Consider the following 23,993-nt stretch of genomic DNA (forward strand, 5'->3'; position numbering starts at 1 on the left):
TTGAAGTGCTGCAGCATTGCTCAGGGCCTGCGTGGCCAAGCTGCTACAGGGATTTCATTAAATTAATCTTGACGTATTGATCACCTGGACTGATATTAGAGGAAAGAAATTGTTGAATCCACTGCTCTGATTCCAAAGAGAAATGGCTATCCATGTTCCACTCTTGCAGTAGCACCCCAGGTTGAAGTCCGAATTATCCAGCATAAAGGTGATGAAGGTGTGAATGTCTATTGCCATGGGTAATTGAGAGAAGCTGGCATTTTCAGGGCAGTGTCAATAGTAATACGTATATCGCAGATCTGTCTCTTAAACCCCTTCCGTGTTGTTCAGTGCAGATTCCCTGGGCCCACAAGCACTTTCTTGTTCTTATTTGAGTTGAGATTCAGGCAACTTTGTCTTGCAGATGGTGTCAAGCATTTAGGGAGCAAAACTGACAACAAGGAAGTGTTTCTACGTCATTGGAATTTGTGACCCAAAAACCAATAGACAGGCTTTTGGACTGTTGGCTTTAAAAATACATTACTCTTTTATAATATACTGTAAAGGATGTCATTAAAAAGCCCCACATCTGAAATCCCTTTAGTGTTCTTAACAGTCTAAAATTGTTATCATATCTACCTATCTCCTTTTCACCAGTATGAAACTTTGCAAACTGGGAGAAAAATGTCCATTCTTACTCAGACGTACAGGATTTCAAACCACGCAAGAACCTGCAGCATGAGAATAGCATTTCAGAGACAAGGGACCAGGAGTTAGATTTAGTTGGAACAAAACAACCATTCCTGTCTGCTCATGTGTCTGACATGTATGGCATGCACGCAGCAAGACATTTTCTCTCACTTTGCCCAGCAGAAATTCAAATAAGGGCCATCTGAGGTTCTCAAACTTTGTTTGAGATGGTTGAGATGTTGATGAGGACAGTGGTACCCTACTGCATCCTTTCTGCTGCAATCCCAAATAAAAGCAACACCTTGGTTTTTCTCCTGTGATTTGTAGGAAACAAAGAAGGGACCCTGCTTTTTGTTCAGACAGGCCTGGAGAAGATTCCACAGCAAAATGCAACAAAATACTAAGCAGAAAAGTCAGCCACATCTTGGTTCAGGCATGGTTAGGAGATCACCAACTTGGGAGAAACCAAATCCCAACCCAGAGATCTCAGGCGTAATTGTGTACAGGTTCTGCCTGGAGTTGCCACTTTCCTAAGCCTTGTTGCTTACAGCTCCAAGCCTCTTTCACCCTGTCCCACCAACAAATTCTGAGAGAATTACTCCATGTGGAGCCTTCCACCAGAGGTGTTACTGGGATTCCCTTATGAGCCTTTTTCCACTTTGCATCCAGATAGCTAGCAATGGGGCAGGTGCAATATGGAGACTGATCATTAAATAGTTCCTTAGAATTAAAGAACAGCTGTAGCCAGCTTTGATTAAGCAGCTGGTTTTCCTATGTCATCGTGACAGTAGCTACCACACCACAGAACTTAACAATAACAAAAAATTAGATGGAGGAAGGAAAGGAAGTTTGGTAATGGTGATTTGAGCTCCAGAGACAACAGAGGTGCGCATGCCTTTTAAACCTATAATCCTACAAAAGACCAGTTTATGACCCCAGCTCTGTAGGGTGTTGGGCCAAGCAAGGTGGGAGAGAAAGTCCAGCTGGTGAGAGGGCTAATGTGGCTCTGCATTGTGGCTGCTCCATGGCAATCGTGGGATCGACCATGGGATCGCAACACCACTCTCTGGCCAGTGTCTCGTCTGCAGATATTCCCTCTGGGTCAGCCTTTTGCCTATACTTTTTTGTGTTCATAGAGACGGAGAGATGAGGTTTCACCAGTAGACGCATTTTAGCAGTACCTTGGATATTGCTGCTGCCTGAGGAGTTCATGAGAGTCCTTTATTTTTATCAGGATAGTTCACTAGGCAGAGTCACATTTGGAAACAATTAAAAAATAATGGGCCAAACTCACCCCAGTATAACCCCACTGAATTAAGTCACTGAGTTTAGCCTAGGGAATTGGTTTTATTGCTTCAATGATAGTTTTGACCTCAAATGGTTTTTCCTTAGTCTGCTTTAGACTGGGAAAACTGAGTTTAAGGGTATTTAATTGTTCTCCTGTTCATCTCTACACGGTGGTGATTCCACTTCTATAAATATAAATGTGGTGCACAGCAATCTTGCAGATCACCTAAACATTAAATAGGCAGGATATGAGATTTGGAAATTTTTCTTAGGCACAAAAGTGATAATTTGTATAACTCTCAGGAATACTTGTTGTTGTTGTTGTTTATAATATTATTCAAAGGCTGCAGTTGGACTGGGGTTTCTTTGTAATTATCATGATGTCGGCATAGGAAATCCTTCTCCTCAGACAAATATAGGGAAACAGTAGATAGCAATATGCCATGATAAATGGGTATGGGTTACGCTAGCTACACACTTCATAGGATTAAAGTGTTCTTTGGTGTTAATTAAGGTGACAATCAAGGGAAATGTGCAGAAAAGGAGAAAAAAGGGGAAGAGTCCCCACTTCTTTCTGGAATCGGTCTTTTTATGGCCGGCAGGCTATGTTTGTCCAGGATGAGGACAAGCCTAAGCCTTAAGGAAAGAAGTGAAGAGAAGCTTCATACTTTTTCTCAACAGGGTAGCATGGGAAAAGAACAAAAGTTTTTAATGGAAAAGGAAGTATGGTGAAGTGAAGAGGATATTTGATGGCTCCATAAAAGACCACTGAGGCTGTTGCAAAGGATCTTGACAGCAAGACTATGTGCACAGAAAGACCGCCTTTCCCTTCTGACTATCTTCTCCCTATGTTGGGTATATTTCTGTGATCCCCAGAGCAGGAAAAATTTAAGACCACAAAGCAGACTTTTTTTTTCTCACCCATAGTCAACCAAATTGCCACTACGTCCCATTCACAGGCAGAAAACACGACAGGCACTGAGAACTTGGCTTGATTTCAGATCCCAGCTCATGGTTACGGAGCTGGCAGCTGCGGGCGGGCAAAGGTTGCTACACTTCGGCTTTCACTAATTCTAGCAGTGCAAGAGGAATCAAACTTCTGCCTCGAAACCATTTAGGTTAAACCCAGCTGAATTCCCTGCATTGCTGATGCGATCACTAGTGTTATCCCTCAGTGCAAACAAAATTAATTAGATTTAGGGTAATGAAAGTGACTGGTAGATGGAAGAAGGAATCCAATGGACATTCATCTCTTGTATGAGCAGGTCAAGGGATTTGTCCAGTACCTTAGGCATCTCTGGTTTTTGTTGTTCATAGAGATGAATAATTAAAGGCTACAGGGCGTGAAGTCTACCACAGACTCTTAGCTACTGGGAACCAGCCACTATGCGTGCTTTATTAAAATTCTGCTTAAATTATTGGTAGCGCTGCATTACCAGTAAGAACAAACTGATCTGCATCATACAGGGTCATTTGCTCCTTCCCGCTCCTGCTTACTAATTAATTCTGGCTGCAGTCGTGCATTAGGGGAGGTGCTGGAGGCATACAGATGCTGTGATATATTCAAGTCATACATCAAAGGAGGTTACTGAACTATTAGCCTTGAAGAAAGGATCTCTGGCAAGATTATTAGCATTCATGCTTCTTCGCCCTGGATTCCTTCTTTTGTTTGGATGTACACCAAGAGTTTCTTGTGTACACCTAGCTTTTCCTGTGTTGCTGTTTGTGCTGGCAATCTGGCAAACTTCTACGAGATACAGAGGAGATAAGGACAGTGCTTGCCTTGTGCAATTCTGGGGATAGGAAGCTAATATTTTAGTGCATTAGTCCTACATGCGCTTTGCATTATGCTCACAGTGCGCTCTCTCCAGGGTTATTTGCCTGTTAGCATCGCCATGAAAGAAACGTTTGCATTGCTAACACTTCAGAAGAGTATGCTTCATCTTCCCCATTATTTCCCATGTCTAATGTCGTTTGCTGCTCTGAGTCTTACTATTATTTGGAAGCCTAGTTCTCATTTATAATGCTTAGCTAGACAATGCAGCAAAGATATAATGCTTCTGTTGGGGGGGGACGTAGGGAGGGAATGTAATTTTTGCCATGATTTACTTTCCTTGTGCTTTGAGTACTATGTTTTACATGACTACCCGAGTCTAAAAAGATTCGGTTCTAGTTCCTTACATCTCTAAAATCTTTGAGTTGGAGCAACTGAGACATGAATGAATTCAAGCTTGAGAGAAATACAGCAGAAGCTGAGAAGAGGATCTGAAAGAGAAACTATCAATAGGCAGTTTGAAGCCCCGGGGAAGTATCATACAGAGAGTATGATCAGCAAAGGTTTGAGGATCAGTACTGCGGAACCAAGAACTGGAGGACAGTAAGACTTCAAAGCCTGGGAACCCAGGTAACAGGGAGATTCAACACACAACTTGACTGAAGTGAAAAAGGGTAATAAAAGGAACCAAGGGAAGATTGGAGAAGGTGTAAATTGCACCAATATGAGCTACGTTGTGCCGCGATCAAGCTTCCAGGAGTTAAACATTCATTGTTTCTTGAAATGCAGGGGTTATCACAGTTAAAGTTTGCACAATGCTTGCTGTCTTACAACAGAGAAAAAAAGTCTTAACTTTGAGTTCTATTTGAAAATAGCAAAAGAACTGGAGGTATACATAAAATTCAAGAGAAGGATGTAGTATTCACTGTAAACCCTTACTTTTACTGAGAAAGTCTATGAGGGTGCCAAGAAAAAACCTTAAATCTGGATGAGCTGTCTCTTTACATTAGCATCCTGAGCACCCTCAAAATGTGAACTTAAGAAAGTACTGGCTAGTAGGAATTGAGGAAACTTTTTGTTAGCAAATGCACATTCATTAACACAAAAATCAATGTTTTATGGAAAAAGATCAGTTGCGAACATTTCTCATTTTGACAAAATTTGGAACAAACTTTTTGAGGATATCAAAATATTGTATTTTGACAGTTTTAAAGAAAACATTTTTTCAGTGTAAAAGTTTGCTGATTGGAACATTTTGAGTGATCAAATACAATATTTGAGCTTTTTCATCTCAGTTTGATTTGAGAATGTTTGTCAAAATCTCTGAAATTTTCAGAGGATAAGAACATTATTTCTAACCCACCCAGAGTGGTTGGTATCTATTTCAGCAGCAGTCAACGTACTTATCCGTCCCATATGGACATTCGCTGATTTGAGCCAACTCCAGCTGTTTGAACTGTCTTCTAAACACCCGATACCATGGACTCACAGGTGAAAATACAGCCCCTTTAAATTTCTCTCTTAAATATCATCAGTTATAAAACTTTTGAAGCAGAAGCATCCTGACTCAGAGCTACACAACAGACATGAATGAAAAAGGAGCCACCCCTGGGACATCTACAAACAATACTCCAACAGTAAATCATGAACACATCTCAGTCAGAAGTGCTCAACTTTGCTCTTTTATTAAGCAATAATATAGGGAAGTGTTTCTTGACCATTTTTAATTGAAAAAGCTCTTAAGCTTTTTAAAATCACCCATGGTCTCCTCAACCTTTTAAAAACTTCCGCAATCAACTGTGACAGCTTATGTTTGCAACCATGCAAAAGTTACATTATAGTCTGAATGTTTTTTCATTTATTTTCTCTTAGTGTTTGCCTTAGAAAGTTGATATTACTAAGGTCTGAAATTCAAGAAATATTTGCTTAATTTTCTTGAGTTTTCACAGCTGACACATTCTCAACAAAACTAAAAAAGCAATTTTTTCCACTGTTTGTTTCAGTTTGCAAAGAGGCAAAAACCCAAGCTTGTAGTTGAAACCTAAAATGAGAAAAAACCCTACTCTTCCTCAATTTTAAGCAGAAGAAGGAAAGAACAGGGTAAGAGAAAGCCAGTTTGGTTATCATTATTGGAAATTCCTACTGATTCACAAGACATAGAGCAGCTTCAGGAATTTTGGCTTAAACTGTTATGAGTTCATGGCAATTTTGGGAAGGTTTTGAGACTTGAAATAGGGACTCAGATACTCCGAGATACAGCGAGGCCTTTGCCACATCCTGAGTTTATAAGGTTGTCTGGGTCCCCCTGCTCAGTGAGGTGGAGAAAGGCAGGATGAGCTTTTGAATATGACCGACATTGGATTGAGGTCTGGGCTGTGAGTTTGGCACAGTACCTTGCCCCAAAACTGTGGCTAGATCACCCTGCTCTGAGCTCACAGATTAACTCGGGCAAAGAAAGAGCCCAAGCACTGTGACATGAGAAGACCTGAGACCTAGAGGACAGGGAGCAAGATGGATATCAACTCCACTTAGCCCAAGAAAAGCAGCAAAGATCTGCTGTCTCACACAGAGGAAAACAGACCTTTTAAGGTCTCTCTTCAGAGTGTCCACAACTGGCACGAACTAAGGTTAACTTAACATTGACCTCAAAACTTGCGTACCTCAAGGATAACAACTGGTCAGCAGCAAAACCAGGCTATCGCTAAACCTTCTCAGCAAGTTCTCATTTGCAGCTCATCAGTCAGTGTTGGTCAATTATGTGAAATGTAAAGTTAGGTACAACTGATGAGCACATCATCGATCATCCTCAAGGTGGCAAGGACTCCTGTCTCCTTTACCGTTTAGCATCATGCCATGCTTGATCCAGACAAGGTAACCAAAAAGCTCTGGAGCCTAGCTGGAAGTTTTATATCGTGGTGGTTCAGGCCCTTTGAATCTCCTTCAGGAAAAACTTTTCCTGAGTGCACTCAACATTGGGAAGCCATGCATTTTTATGGATCAAAAGCTTAATTATATAGTGTACATATGTACACAAATATGCAAACACTGACACAGTACACATAAAGAGGGTTTGTGCTTGTGGGAATTTCAAAAGGAAGGAGCAGCACAGCTACAGTGGCATGTTTTGTGCAGCCAGAAGAGAAACAGGCACTGGTATGCCTCATGAAAAGCATGTGGAGCAAAGCCTGGAATCAAGTATTTCTGTATTTTTTACTCTTTGGAACAAAGAAGCAATCACTAAAGGTAACTACCAAAAAAAATTAAAAATAGTTCTGTTATGAAAGTCACTGAGTACTCCAACAGTCTTCACAGTTTGTTAGTGAAAAGTTACCCAGCACAGGTGGTTTCGCAATGACGCACTGAAAGAAATCCATGGTGTTTAGTGGCTCTTGTATACATCAACCTGTGGAAGCTGTAATGTTCCTGCTTGGGGCTGTAACACAAAACATACCGGCCAGACGCAAGACGTAGACCAGAGCTCAGGAAAGGCCTGTTGTCTCTCGGATATGTGAGTATGAATTGGTGCTAGCATTTTGGTGACATTTCCATTGGTGCAGCATTCTCTTTCAAACCGCCGCCGTGCACCATTTGAAACAAAGATCTGCCTTCTCCAACAACATGGCTTTCCAGAACACGCCAGCCAGCTCCTTTAGGCTAATTCCTGGGGAATGACTGTTCCTGTTGCCCGGACAAGAGCAGGCACAAGCAGGACATGGCCCCACTCTCAGCTGGCCCCATCTGACTGCCTGCACATCGGCAGCGTCAAGGGAGAAACTCTGCAGCCCGAAGACCACTCATCACCAGCACGAGGGATGGTGACCTACCAAGGTGGTGCGGGATGACCAACTACCCACAGGCTAGGAGAAGGGCAGATTGGGCCACGACAGCCCACACTGCTGCTGCCCTGTGGGAAGGCTGCACTGAACTGTGGTTTAATGATGGCTGCAGCCGTCCCCGAGAAAACTGGCCACGCTGACTGGAGCTGCAAACTGCATTTAGAGCCAGCTGCCTTGCTCACCGGTTATGAGCTCCGCTACGGTGGTCACGTAGGCATGTCCGCTTCTGTCACACAGAGAGGGCTCTTGAGAGCCAGCAGGGTGGTGGAGCGCTGCTGTGGAATCCTGAATTACCCGGCTCTGGGAACAGACGGGGTTTCAGCATGAGGGAAGTCGGATCAGCAACCTTCACCAGCTCTGAATGCACCTGAAACCTTCCCCAGCTCTGAACGCACCTGAAAAGGCATAAAGATCCTCTCTCCCACAAGTGTTACTTGACTTCCTCAAACTGCAGATTCCCACCTTCGTGTCTGCTTTGAGCTAAGGGTTTATTCATGTGTTTAAAATAATACCCCCCCCCCCAACAAAGCAATATTTCCCTTTGCCCTATCATTTCCAGCTGCAGATTCCCACCCAGTCCCTGTTTTGAGTTACACTTTAATAAATATACTTGCAATTGAAATCATCTTTCCTTTTTGTCCTCCCCGTGCTACAGATTCCCACAGTGACCCCTCCTTCAAGCCACAATTAATACATAATTTATGTCTGAAATAAAAATCATCTCCTCCTCCTGCCTTACCCATTCCAGCTGCAGTTTCCCATTGCCATCCCCCCTTTGAGCCATGATTAATACATATGTTTAAAATAAAATAATAAAAAAGTAATCTCTACCCTCTGCTCCCCAGCTGCAGGCTCCCATTCCTATCTTATCCTCCATTTCCAGCCTGTGAGCTCTCCCAGTGCTACCTCCCAGTCGACGAGGGAGCCTCCCCCTCGCGGCAGCAGCGGCCTCTGAGGCACCTCTTCATGGATCACTTCCATCTCTTTTAAGGATCAAACCCCACAGCGTGTGAGGTGGAGGTGGCCACAACCTTTTCTTACATGACTGACACTTTCAGCAACAAAGGAAAAAAAAAAAAAAAAAAAAAGAAATGCAGTCACTGAAACAGGGACCTGCTGGTAAAGGACACGTGTGGGATTTTCTCTTCTCACCCTACGGGGGTTTCGGTAATGCCCAATGACAACGGGTTAAGCCTCTGCTTCAGTTCTGCCTCAGCAAAGGTTTCCAATTGAATAAAACTGAGCCTGAGTGAGTGCGTAACCCGGTGTGAGGTTTGGCGTTTCTGAGTAGCCTGTGGCACCGGTTACAGAGCCCAGATGATGCTCCCTGTGGAGCTGACTGGGACAAGGATGCTGGGCAGTTGCTAACCCCTTCTACCCCCACTGAATACAAACAGATAATCTACCAAAATGCTTCCTATATCCGCTTTTTTTACCCAAAATTCCTTCACTGGTGAAACTTTTCAAAAGTATACTGGTGGTGTTGCATTCAAAAAAAAACATGTCTGTCTTTGCCCTTCTCCTTCAGTGAATGAAGCATCAGTAGCCTTCAGTGGGATGGGAAAGGGGCTGCCATGGGTGCTGGCAGGGGGAGAGACAGCCTGGAGTCCTTCACTATCAGCCTCAGAGGAGCAGTTGTCAGGGATGACTTCCAGAGCACCATTCAGATGGGATCAGGGCTTGGAGCTGGTTTCCCAGTTGTTTTGCCATTTAACTGAATTGACACCTGAAACACCTCACACTACCTGCATCTTCAGATTTTTCCCCACCCTCTTTGGCAAGCCACGAAAATAAAGGTTGGGGTGGATTTCCAGTGCCTCAGAATCATGCAGCAGAGATCAGATATCCTGGATGCCATAGTCCTGCCCTCCTGGCCAGCGCTTCAGTGCCTCCCCATGTCACCGGTACAGTCGGTCTGTCTGTGTGCGCTGGTGACAGGCTGACAGATGAGCTTTGTTCTGGACCAGGGGGTTTCCAGTGCGACTGTCACTGTCTGTTCACTGTTTCACTGTCACTCATGCATCTGCTCCTCCGAGGGACTCCTGCAGAAAGGGCAGAACACGGGACACTCCCGCCTGAACCGTGCCACATCTGGGACAGCCCGCTCTCATCGCTGTCATTAGCTCTAATCGTTTTTATTACGGATACTTCACTAACTTATTTCTGTTGGATTAAATAGTTTTCATATGGTATAGTTAGCAGAAGTAACAACTTGTTAGTTGAAAGCAAATGTCCTCCGGAGAGATGAAGCAGCGTGAGCCGGCAAGCGGACTGTCAGCTAGGTGACCTGGCCCTCTCTGGCACACGATGTATAATCTTATGCTCCCTTTACCTTGATATATCTATTTAGCTCAGAAACTCATCAGGGAAGGGATTATCTCCTTTTGTATATTTGCACTGTGCCTAGTACGTTAAGGCCTGAGTGCAAGTTTGGTACCTAGAAGTATTGCTATAAGATGCAAAATAACAATTGTTCAAAATCACAGGAATTTGGGATTCTGTTTGGTTTGCTCATTAAAACAAACATCTAGAATCTAAATTTGAAATCCATATATTAACTGGCTCCTCTGCAAAGGAATGTACTTTTTCTGATATAAGTAACCTTGAGATTAAAGTTGTAGTAGGAGGTATGTGGAAGCAGATTCTGTTTCAGATACATTTCTCACTGCGCCTCCTGGGAACACGGATCAGCTTTTCATTTCTGAAAGCTAAATCCAGAAAAATATCCTCTGTTGCCCTTGCCTCAGTGGATGTTGGAGCCCCTTCCAGGCATGAGGGAGCATCAACAGTCCTGCCCCGCAAGCGTACGAGACTTGCTCTTCTCCACGAAACCACAGCGAGGAAGAATGGTGAGGAAGGAAAAAGCAGCGCTGGGAGGGGAGGATGGGAACGCAGGAGATGCACACTTTTTTTCCTTAACTCATTAGTGAAGCCCTTTGAGATCTACTCAGGGAAAGTCACGCAGAAAAGGCTGGCATTGCTAATTAAAGCTTTCATAACTTTCTTACTTGGTAGGAGATGAAATGCAGCTGTCAGTGTTTGCTGTCCTGATATACCTGTAAAGATGCTGGGCCATGAGCCTGGTCCTGTACTCGTTGCGAGGTGTGCAGACTCGGTGAAGTATACCCACAGATTACACGGCATGATCCTCTCCTGTTGCTCGTGCCCTGCTTCATTTGCCAAGCAAAGCTCTTGGTAGCCCTCTGCTCCAGCTGTTGGCCACAATCACCTGGCCGGACCTGAGCTCTGCGTGTCCAATGGGGCATCACCAAGGAGCAGGAGGGAAGTGCTGGGTCCACACTCGCAGGGTCTCACCAGCAGGTACATTTCCCACCTGCTCCCTGCAAGATTTGGCTTGAAATTCTGCTCAAAAGCGAGTGACCTATTTGGTCACACTGGCGTGCTGAGGACTGAGCAAACTCAGCTGGGTTCCGCCTTGGTGGAAGGTATGTTAATAACGGGAAGTGTCGGGGGCACAGGGGGCCTGTAAAGCTCTGAGGACTGAGAAATTGGCTGTGGCTCATACTGAATGTCGCTACTGCAAGTGAGTTCGGTCAACATTCACTCGACAAGAATGGTCGCTTATCTTAAATGTTTAAATTTTGATCGTGTATGAAGTGAAGGGGGAGAAAAGCCAAAATGAAGTTAAGATTTAATAGCTATTTCACAGCTTTTGAGGCATTTGTGAGCACTTTTGTGGATGATGGATAGTTCTGCAAATATGACTTTCCCAAGAAAATCAGTCCATTTTGCAGCTGTAATGAATCGTGATATATAGTAGTCCAAACACTGCTTGCCAGCCAGCTACCTTAAGACAAGATGCTAAGGGAATATTTTTCTTGATTAGATAATGGGCTGGTTGAAATTCCTTCAGCTTTACTGAAACAGAAGTTAGCAATTTCAGACATATCAGATGATGCATCAATTTTCTGTAAACAGAAGACTCTGCAACCCACTTTATTGAAAAGCCCTTTATACTGTGCTAGATTTAATCTCTCAATTTGAGAAGCAGCCCCATGAAATAAGATGTTTGCATGCAAAATCTCCCAGATTTCCAATGGAAATATAAAACAAAGAAGAGCATGTTCCCTTGGGGACTGCACCTATCTTGGATTAGATTTTCTCTGATGTTTTTGCATCATATTACCAATGGCTTCAGGGAAGTGAAACAGCAGTTTTCTTTCTTGAGAACAAAGGCTTGCAGAGTTAAAAAAAAATGTTAATATATTTAAAGCACTTTTGCCCACTGTTCTTTTTATTACTCTGAGAATTCTGGAGAAAAAAGGTATCTTATTGTATTATTTTATCATCTATGTTAATGAAATTTGCATTTAAGGCTACAGACTGAGAATTCTGTAAAGGAAAATGATTTCTAAACGAGCATTTTCTGTTTTCCATGGACAGTTTTTTAACTACTAGTAGTGCTCTGGTAATAGAAAGCTGGCTTCATAACCCACTGGAATCATTAAAAGTTTTTTGTTTTTTTTTTTAAATTCTGTGGATTTTGGACAGGATCCACTGGCCACATGTACAATGCATGCAAACTTTGTAGAAAGTTTCGGAGGCCTTTTGTGGAGCAAAATTGTGTTCTGCTATCCTAGATCTCAGTTCTGACATCTTCCCCTCTTTGCATGAGTAGTTTTCGCATTGTTAGCTATAATTTATATTAAATCAGTTGTAAGAGTGTTCAGTGCTATAGATTTTACTCATATGGTTTGTCCCACTGAACGCAATGGGTAAGCATCACGGGAGGGAGCAGCGTTAAGCACATTCAGTAGTTCTGCTCCTATTCGGATCCAAGGGAAGCACTTTTCTTTTGCTTTGCTTAATCAATGTAGCAGATAGATGTTATTATTAAATTAATTAATAATTTAAAAAGCATCACGTATTGATAAATAATTTAAGAATGTGGGCTTGTTCTTCTCTGTTTGGACAATGCAGATTAATAAAGCTCTTTGCTAAGATGTAACTCTTTTTACCACAAATAACAATGAACTAGAGATGTTACACACTTCAGGTGGAAAGACTCATTTTGGTGTTCAAAGCATTCAGTGTTTTCCCGAGCGTGATTTAATCCTATGGAGCATTATAATGCTTTCAGATAAATGCTTTAAAAACATATTTTTAACAGATCATTCCTTTACCTCAATAAGAGATTAGCAAGAGGTACTATGATTTAAACATAGATTAAATAAAAAACAGGAGAGTAGATAGTCTGGGAATTTATATTCACCCTTTTTAGAATATCCAGTGACACAGGGAACATGCAATCATTTGGAAAAGTGTCAGAAGGAAAAACCAACATAGGAACACCTTTTCTGTAGCAAGCTCATTTGATTGTGGAACTCATGGCCTCAGAATGGTAAGAAAGCAAAGCAATGAGCAATTTTTGGGGAAAAAAAAATTGATCATTGCTATGAATGGCAAGAGTTTCTGGATTCCCGATTAAGAATATTTAAAGTAAACCCAAGAGTTTGGAAAGTATGTACCTACAATTCATCTGGTTATAAACAAACAGCTAATTCTTAGATCTGAGTAAACACCCCCAATACTTAGATTATTCTGCAGGCAACCTCAGAAATATTGTCTGCATCTTCTCAGCTGCCCCAGAAAACACTAAATTAATCTGTATACAAGCTCGAAAAAGAAAATGTGGTTTTACATTTTGACAGGTCAACATTGACTGAAGAGGCTTCACCATATTCCCTCAAGTTATTCTGAATCAAACAAACCAGACCGTAAACACACTAGTAACCCCTCTGAAAAGATGGCGTGACATACCTTCCTGGAAGTCATGTGGAATCTCCTTAATTTTCTTTAAAGGGCTTAACAAAAGGCAAAGCTGGAGTAGATCTTGTCTAAGCCTGAAGGAGATAATTTGTCAATGAAAAGGAGTCAGAAACTGAAGCGTAATAGACTTGAAGGTAGCACTTGGCTTGGCAATGTGGAAGGTAATTGCTGAGGATACAGCTATATGTTTATTTCTCTTTAAATTCTACTTATCTGTTGTTAAGTTACAGTCACCAAGACTGTTCTTGAGATACGCCAGTACTATCATTTCCACTCCCAGTTCACAACTAACTGGGAGAGCAGAGAGAAGCAGGAGGGGGAAGCAAACACTCGCTTCCTCACTCTTAAGTTCTTTGCTAAGATATGTTGCTTCAGACACGCCACCTCACTCGCAGTGTAACAGAAAGCATCACCCCTCCACTGTCCAGTTTGTTCCCTTCTTCCTTACGAATGTATAAATTGCAATCAGAACAACGGATTCATCAATTAGTTAAATAATTCACTCAACCAGCAGGTTGTATAAGACAAACTATGTACAGCCAGCAAGACAACGTGTTAGTTAGAAAAAAAGAAGGCAGGGTGGGGGGAAGAAGCAACCAAGCCACAATGCCATGGGTAAAGCAGCATTAGCTGCAATTCTCTTGCCTGAAAGTTAAGGAGATTTAAATTTCACAAGGTAAAGGAATGCAGTCCAACCTACTGCAGAAAGTAAATGACATAACAGAACGTAACTGATTAGCACTTCCTCTGCTGGCCTTGCTGGAAAAAGACAACATCTTCTTAGACCTCTGGACATGGAGAGAATTGCCAGCAGTATGTGTCGATCAAGAAATCAGATCATCTTCTGGTAAATTGCTCAACTAGTTGTCTACAACTCATGTAGGAATTATTTGAGAAAAACTTTTGTTGTTGTAAAGTAAATCAAGGAAGAAGGAGCAGAATTAAATTTCATGTCCAACATGTAAAAGGCAACACCACTAGTAATGAGTGCAAAGGCACTGAAAATATTTGTACAAAGCAATACATAAATGTAGCCATCCTATTTCCGTGCAGACATTCCTAGGTTTGTATCCAGAAAGTTTCTGCAACTAGCCAGTAATAAAGCTCTTTGCAGTGTTCTCCCAAATGGTCAAAATGAAACTCTACCTGCTCCTTATAAAATCCTTTTGAAGAACACCTAAAGTTTAATTTAAGAGCAGCATAGTTCTGTTCTGCATTAGTTGTCCTTCATTTTGTCAGAAATGCCTTTATGTTTCAATGTCCACGCATAAAAAACGTGTGGATGTCTGCAAAATATGTGTGTGTGTGTATGTGTATGTATCTAATAAATATGTGATAAACCGATATGTATTTATTATAACAAACTCTCTATATAATACAACACTGCTACCTGTATCTAATGTGATATCCAAAAAAATATCCTGAAAGAACTGGAGTCTTCATTTTGTCATTGTTGTCATTAAACCCCCGAGAGGAGTTCCCCTGAGTTGACCTGGGGCCTCAGCTTTGAAGTACTTGTCCTTACTCCCTTCATAGTCCAAGGAGAAAAATACATACTTGTAGTACATCCTTCACCTCTTCCTAAGGTGGACACCTTACACAGACCTGATGAATCCCTCCTTGGAAGAGCCTGCCTGTCCCTAAGTTATCTGGAGAGTTCAGACAAGATTCCAGAAGTGCTAGCAGCTCAAGTAGTCATGGTGAGCACCTAAGTAGGATATGATGAAGCCTGCACTGGGGTCGTGTTAGTGGAGGCCTGACATACCACAGAAGAAAACAAAACAAATCAGAGCCAGGCATTAAATATTCAAACTTGTATGAAGTTGCTAAGTCCTCTTGAAACTCACTGTCCCAAATTAGGGGATACCTTTGACTGACTGTTGATTTTTTTTATCCCAGTCCTCCTTTCCTCATCTGTAAAATGGAGACAACAGTACCACTGCACCTCATATTTCAAATATCAGCCTCAACATCTGTAAAGTGTTCATCCAACTCTTGCTCCCATAACAGCTCACAAGTGAGCCTACAATGAAAGTAACGATTCTGTACTCACTGCAGGGCTTGATGATACGTATTAAATAAGGCCCAGGGCCCCACGTCACCTGGGGGAATAAAAATAAATAATGGATGCTTCTCTGAATTGTAAGGCATCGCAGAGGAGTGACACTAGCAGAAGACTGAAATAACAGGCAGGCAAACTGACCTCTTAAATTCCAGTATTAAACACAGTGCACTGCACATAATATCACATATTTGTGCATATAGCCATTTACGTACAATTTCTGTCTTTTTCTACACTATGCCGTCATTTTTAGAATGCAGACCAAGTAGGAAGAGCTTGAGAGGAATTATATCTAAGATAGTCCTTGGCTGAATACCAGTGTACAAGTAAATACAGAAAAAAAGGTCTATTTATACAGCATCACCTGCTCCTGATTTTTAAAAAAGCCAGCTGGTCACTACCAAGAATGAAATACCACCAATATTCATCCCTCTAAATACGGGGTGGAGAGAGGTCATCAGAACTGGTCTTATTATTAGGTTTCAGGTTTTCAGCAGTGGTATGGGCATGTGCTCCCGTGTTGGGGGATGTTTACCTGCAGCACCGAGCACATTCCTGTGCTGTACGACACAGAAAATATACATACAGAGTCAGCACAGCTCTCTGCTTTAGAATTAGAAAAACACAGAAAGCCAGAGCAAAAATCTGGACTGATATGATCAAAATTTTCATACGTGCTGGTATGCACTCTCCTTCCCTTCTCCCTGAGTCATCTTCTCGTAAGTTCAAGCTTCGGATAAAGCTGATTTGCATGCTTAACTCTGGGCATCCTTATCTTAGGCCCATTGGAAGGAAGAGGTTTTGCTGTAATGAAATTTCATCTCTGCTGTGAGGAGCGCGAATCTCACTTCAAACTCAGCATGACCCTCTGAGGCATACTGCAGTGCATACCATCAGGCCCCACTAGGTTATCTGCAGCTCCTCTGTGCTGCTTTTCCCTTTGAATCATATACCATAAGATAAAAATGAACGAAATATGTTAAAAGAGCACAGAGCTAAGTTGAAGGGACACAAATGTATGAGATCATGTAGGATTTTTGAAAGGATGACTGAAAGAGAACTCTTTTCAAGCATCTGGTTGCTATGATAAAAAGCAAGTTCTCCCTGTTCATTTGCTGTGGATATGATCTCATCTCAGGTGGTTTAAGAAATGGTCTCTGAAATACAATTAGGTTAGAAAAACATGCACACTCAAATCTGGAGGTTTTGGAAGCACGGCTTGGATTTCCAGTGAAGTATGGTTGGAAAATGCAGAGGCAATATCACATTCCTTATCTGGTGATGTGGAGGTGTCCTAAGACGCAGCAGTGCTGGAAGGGCAGCATGGGACCTGAGTAGCTGTAAGCACCCAGGGACTGCAGCCCTGCTTTCTATCAGGATGTGTTCTTCAGGGACAGCCTTTGGGCTACCTCTCTCATGTCCCTTCTAGCCACACAGCTTGCATTTCTAACTCACTCAGAACTTTCCTAAAGTCAACCGCAACCAAGAATCACAGCGATATTAACAGGACTTGACCCAAAGGACAATACCCAACAAAACCAGAGACCTCCAGAGGTGGGCATTTGGTTTTGGCCAGCCAACTCCCATTGTCTTCATTAGGACTTCAGCATACAAGAACTGTTTTTTTCAAGGCTGAGCACCTTGAAAAGCAAGGTCCTTCAGTTTATACCTCAAAACATAGAAGATGCTAACATCGGTACGTCTGTTGGGGTGGATGTAAGCTGGAAGCTGTGCTTGGGTAGCTGGAAATAGCTGCCTGTACACATGTGGTAAGAGACACTGTACCGCTGGGCTTCTTTCAGCAGCTTTTCATCTCCTCCAAGGTCCCAGCAGAAAAGTGCTACAGAAAATACTCTGTCCTAATGTAGGACTACATTATTCTAGGATATTAGAAAAGCCTCAGAGACAATGAAGCAAAGAAATATTTTGGATATTAAGATCATAATATGTGTAACTTTGCATGAGTACACTTGCTAAGGTGACTGGGGTCTTACCACCAAAATTCAAATGCTGATGGATGCAATCACCTACACAGAAGGATTTTGCAAATTAAAAGCATGGCAGGATGCACAGGAAGAAATTTTGGTTGTCTTTAAAAAACAGGAGTAGCACACTGAGGCTTTTTCTCTCTGAGTTTGTCTTCCAACGCTCATGCTTGCAAGCAACATAAACGCAAAGTTGGATGTTGTGTTGTGAAAGAAAGGTTCTCACAGGCATTGTTCAGTAATTTGCCAGGTATTTCCCATCTGAAAATAATGATAATTTTCCATAGCTTAGGAGATGTGTACTTTATATAAATGTCAAATAACCACTCAGCCTTGCCGTAATTGGGCTTTCTCTACATCAGAAAAAGCCCTTATGTTGATTTGTAGTCACCTCTAGTACTGTGACTTCCAGAAAAGAGATATGAAGTACTGGATCTTTAATTTAGCCAAATGTAAAATATAAGCCTAATTGCACTTTAAAGAAACGCAGTTTTCAGCTGCATAAACTGAGATCATCTACGATGACCAGATTCTGTTGCATCTGGAAAAAGATTAATTCTCTGACACAGAATCCTGACTTTCTGTTTTGTTGAACTTATAACTGTTTAAAGATTCTTTCTAGTATAAACTTAAGATTGGCATATGAGTACTGTGGATTACTGTGTAAAGTCCCAGCTGGAGCAAGTGTCTGAATGTATTGTGTAACTGACTCACACAGGAAGAAAAGGGGAACCTGGTAAAACACTTCATTCATTTATAAAATATGAGCTAAATTCTTGTCTCTACAGTGAGAAGCCCTGAATTCAGTATAGTCGCACAGGTATAACTGAAAGGAGAATTTGGCCATTTGTAGAAACCATAAACCTAGAAAGATTCTGTTTGATTTATTATTTCTTAGCAACATACAAAGTACAGAAACACTGGGTGTTTTTATAACTACAGATCTTATTGCCATTGACTTTAAGGAACAAAAAATGTAGGAAACAAGAAAAAGAGCAAAGCCTGCCTATAAAAAGCTGAATAAAGGTAGCTGCTTTCCCTTTTTAATAATTTCTGGGATTGCATTTTAGTCTTTTAAGAATATCCACTTGATTAGACAGAAAAAAGATTGGAAGAAAACTATCAACAAAGGATCAAAGCAGTCAAAATTAAAAAAACATTTCTGTCCTCTGTCCTACTTAGAGTCATATGATCCACCAGGTATAAAACAACATAATTCCACAGAGATGAAACAATCTGGACAAGTTTCTTTTCAATGGGCAATACCGTGAAGCAGGATACAGGCAGTAGCAATGAAGTTCACTGCAGTAGTGATTTTTAGATCCCTAATATACAGCCAGTTTGTGATCAATGAAGTAGTTTAAACAGCATGTGGCTAGGCTGAGGTATTCTTGGTGAGGATATAAACCTTATGCGAACTGTAGTACTTACTAAGAACTGAGAGTATATATCAAGAAATACTGAAAGTGCAAGTCAGCAAGAAAAAAGTTAAGTTCTTGTTTTCCGTTCTTTTCAATATATGTTTTGATGGGCTCCTTCAAAGGGTGCTACTGCCACAGAGTGCCCCTCAAATGAATCTGTTGTTATGTCTAGCACCATTCAACTACTGCTAGTGGCTGAGCTCCAGGTTCCAGAGACAATTTTTAAGTTACAAGGTGTCTCACTTTTGCTGATTCCCCGCATATGAAGATAGGCTCCTTAAATGTTGCTCGTGTGTGGCAGTCTAACTCAATTAAAATAGGTTCTGAAGTATACATGCACATGCATGCACATGTACACCCCTACACACAATGCTACATACACACGTATGTGTCCAAACACACCCACCCACCCGTCTGCAAGTACTTATACCAGGTCTGAATTTGTACAGGATTTTCATCCATGAAAGAGACACCCCTGCTGCATCCAAAAAATCTCATTATTTTCCATAGCGATAGTGGCACGGGGCTTCCAAGTACGAGATGATGCTGCAGATACTACAGACTACTTGTCATGGGAAAAATCTGGTGTTTCCTTGGTACCAAACAGAAAATATTTCAGGAAACGCACAGAAAGGCAGAAGCACAATCACAGAACACTCTGTTGTCCATTCATTTCTTATTTAGCTATTTTAAATCTGATATTAATTTAGCAATTCTTTTAGATATTTTACTTCTCAGTTCACTAGCCAAAATTAACATCCTTGTGAGCCAATACTCCAGCCATCCCCATGCCTACAGTGAGCATCACCTCATACAGATGTTCCCTGCCAAGAGCAGGCGTAATATGTGTGGAATAAGGGTACAAGTTGTATTTATCTTAATTTAATAATTAGTCTTCTGGATGACAGTGACCACATCTCAAACATTAATAGCCTCTATTGTGTGATCACCAGTATCAATCACAGCTGTTCCATAATGAATCTCATAAAAATATTCAATCAGTGATGGAGAGGGCCTTTGAGATCCACAGAATGAGTTTCAGATGTTTGCAGAGTACTCCGAGGTAGGCTGCAGCTCACACAAGGGAAGCTCTACCAGGTGTTTGCAGTTTCATGCCTGCTGCATAAGTAATGTAACCCATAAAAAGGATTTTTTTTTTCCTCCCTCAGAGAAACTCAGCCAGGGGAAGTAGAACAAATAAGAAGATAAAGAAGCGCTTGTGGAAATGGAAATTTTGACCAATAGGGGTGAAATTCACTTTACTATTATAACATTTGATAGGGAAAGGCTAAAACGTGTCTTTTTTTCGTTGGGGAAAACGTTAGGTGTTTTAGAGGTACAAGAATGCATTAACATAGAGTCTGAATGTTGAAAAACATAACTTGTCCGGCTTTGTGACTGAAATATTGTCTTTCCCCAAGTTTTGTGGACTATTTTCTCTCCTGTCTTGCAGACGATATCTTAAATGCAAATGAATACATCTAAACATCCATCCTGCTGGCCTTGGTATCTCAAGTGGTGCGTCATATTACTGTTTTCCCCTTAAATGCTTCCATTTACTGAAATGCAGTGTACAAAACCCTAGGTACTTGATCTGTACCACTGAGGAAACTGTCTCAAGTTTTAAGACAGCGATGGGGGTATGTGTTGGTGCTCTATATTACTGTAGAGACAGTAAGTGGCTTTTAAGGCACAGTGGGGCAAAGATCCAGAGAGTTTCAGAGTTGGTTTCAACGATATTTCCTCCCAGAAATTTGGCTATGTCTACTGAAAGGAAGCCACTTCGCAGCCCTATGCTCCGATCTCATGTTGCAGGTTGCTTTCAGGCCACACACCATCACATTTTTCCTTTATTCTAGTTTTCTTTTCCCTAAATGCTATTTTTCCTGTGATTATTCCATGGCTGTGACAGGAATTTTACCCCTTTGCCTTGGTATATTTGTGCGTAGGATCCATTCAATCTGTGCTTGCAGATATGACAGCCGGTATAACTTAGATACCCGTTATCTCATTTCTTGTATCTGCAAAATGAGGCCATCACACAGCAGCCCGTTCTCATGTGAAAGCCGCCTATGAGTAGTCCCGTTACTCACAAGGGAAAAAAACCCAAAACCAAGAAAAATCAGAAGGGCCAAACCCTGAGAAGGAAATCCCATGAGAGATGAAGTTTCCATTGGCAAACCAAGACACCTCAAGAACAACTTTCTGTGGTAAAATGAAAATATCTATTTCCAGAGACAGGTGAGGATGTGAAACAAGAACAGATTAAGAGGGGGGAAAAAGTTAACCAATATTTTTTGAGCCTCAAAAGTACTGCTAGGCAGTGGACACCCCTATTGCATCCAAATGTGCACATCTTGAGCTAAATACAGAGGTTTAAGCAGAGTGGCTGTGGCAGAGCACAGTCAGGGCGTCAGTCGGACACACTCCTTTGATTCCCTGCCCAGTTCCAGTATAGCCTCTAGCAGTCTGAGGCCGAGGGACAGCCTTAATTTGTGGCAGCTGGACACGGTCAGCGAGGCACCATATGGCAGCTGGGAGAAGCCAAGTCAGGCCATCGCCTTCCCCTGCCCTGGGATACCCTTTGCAGTGGTGGGAGGGAAGATCTGGCCCCATGGGGATGCCTCCTGAGCCCTGTGTAGCCTCAGGCCCTGGGTCCTGCAACATGTCTTAAGTGGACTGCAAAAAAGCTTGGTGCTAATCTGTCTCCAAATGTCTGTCCAGGCACATCCTTCAATATCCAGAGAGACTACAGCCCCAGCCTCCTCTGGAGAAATCTCTCGTGGAGTTAAATGTTCTTACAATTACCAAAAGTGGGACCTTCACACCAAGCCCACTGTTTCTCCACCGCTGTGGTAGCAGCCACCCGGACGCCCTCCTGTGGTGTGCCGTGGGTGACAGCAGCTCCCAGGGGTCATGGCTTGGACAAAGCACTGCAGATTTGGGAGCTAAATGCTTCAAAGGCGTCTGGTTTCAATAAAACTGGAAACTGGGCCAAGTTTGGTCTGCACAAGTTTCTTCCAGGTACAGCACTGACATCTTATCTCAGCAGCATCTTAGCTTTTCCATACCCTTGCATTAAAAGTCAAATAATATTTATGTGCATACACTTACAGATTATGTGGCAATCTTCTTAAAAGACATTAATGTAATATCTTCATAGATGAGCCAGTAAGAATACTAAAATTATAAATGACAGGGAACAATAAATCACAGTATGACACTCCGGACATCCTTTAGGCTCTTTTGTTAGTATTGCAGGATCCAGAGGTGGGTTATTTTAAAAATATACATGTAACCTAAGACAAGAGCAGTGAAAGAAAGAAAAAGGAGAAATGTCCACCCAAATTTTACATGTGAAAACAGGTTTTTCTATATAGTTTAGTCTAAAAAAACAAGTCAGTCTACCTTTCCAAAAGGGCCAGATATAAAAACAACTTTAGTTGTGGCTCCAGACATATTCAGCAAAGTTCTGGATTAGCTGTAGCCATTAGGTAATGCAAGATTCAAAACCCATTACCTCTGTCATAAACCCAATTCACAAACCTTCAACTGCATAGTGAATTCATGTTATTTCATGTATGCAGAACCCAAGAAATAAAAGTTTAATAAATTCTTGTATCCAATGACTGGATCAGAACATGTCTCTTCTCTGTAGGATTAAAAAGAGGTTAGGAGGCAGATGCTCACACTGAACACAAAACTCAACAGCTATTTTCATCCATTTCTTGTCTTCCTCCTCAAAGGTAATTTGGAGCACGAGCATGATGAGCCAAATTAACTTTCAAAAAAATTGTTCAGCTTACTCCTTTTTGGGGTTTTTTAGTGTTTAAAATCTCATTAATTTTTTTGAACTTTAAAAAGAAAAAAAATATTTTGGATCTATTATGGCTTGCCCTCAGATACCCATACATTTTGCTGAATGAAAAAATCCACTATCAGATATTAGACAGTCAGTGTGACTTGCAGGCAAGGAGAGAGACCCCTTAGTTCATCAGGTTTACACTTGCACTTTTGATCTCAATAAAGCAGGTAGCTCCCCCTCAGACGACCTTGCTGGCTTCTGGGAGGTTGCCCTTGCAGCGTTTGCTCCATTATTGCCCCACAGAGCAATGACCAGGGCTCCTTACAGGCAGGGAAGTTTTTCCTGTTAGCTTCAAGATCTTTTGGTGAGCACCTTTTCTTTCACAGAGCCTCGTGCTCATTTTGGATAAGATGTGTGACAATGTGGAATAGAAAATATATTTGGTGCCAAAGATATTATGCCACTGAAAAGCAGCTGAATCCTTTCCTTGACTAGTTGTCAGCCAGTCCATAACTTGCGGTGTGAAGCTGCAAGGGCAGCTGCTAAGCTGCAGTGACATGAAAATTTGGGTATTACACAGCACTAAGAGCTACACAAACAAAAGCTGAGAGCAATGGTGTGCACCATACCCATCTCTCAAAACTGCCACAGTAATTAACCCTCACTTCACTCCCCTCTCCTGGCTAGCACCACAAACCCCTCAGTCAGGCATGAAGTTACTGGGCCCCCTCTTGCTCCCTACCCTTGCCCAAGTGGATAGGGAAAGGCTGTGACCATCCAACACAAGGAAAGAGGTGGTGGGATCAGGGAAAAAAGTTCTGGTAGCAAAACAATGTGGGGCAAGGATGGGCTTGCCTTGGTAGTACAATGAAAGACTTACCGAATATTACTGTAATGAGATTTTGTTGACAGATGAGTTTGGTGCTGTTGAACCGCAAGCACTCTCTGCCTCTCTGTGTCTCCCCTGCTTTTTATTGTACTCCTTCTCAAGGTTTCCCTTTTTGGGGGTGGGGAGAGGATGGGGCAGAGGTGCAGGAGGAAGGCAGTCTGCCACATCCACCCTTCGTTAGCAGGAATGTCATCAGAGGACGGTCTGGGTGCAAGAACCTGAGGATCTGGCAGGACTGAGCTGCAGTGATCGGTCATGCACAGGGTACATCGAGGTCGTAACAGAAAAGTCACCCAAGTCCTCTTCAGTACCAGCACTAGGACTGATAAAGGGAAGGGCTGTTCCTCTTTGGGAACTCTGGTGAATTGGACCAGCCACTATGCCATCCACCAGGAAGAATATAGGATGTGCCAAGGGTCAGATGCTGCTGTGATTTGTATCAGTGCGAACTAGAGCCACGTAATGGCAAACGAAT

Source organism: Larus michahellis, chromosome 2, assembly GCF_964199755.1.
Source record: "Larus michahellis chromosome 2, bLarMic1.1, whole genome shotgun sequence".
Taxonomy (NCBI): Eukaryota; Metazoa; Chordata; class Aves; order Charadriiformes; family Laridae; genus Larus; species Larus michahellis.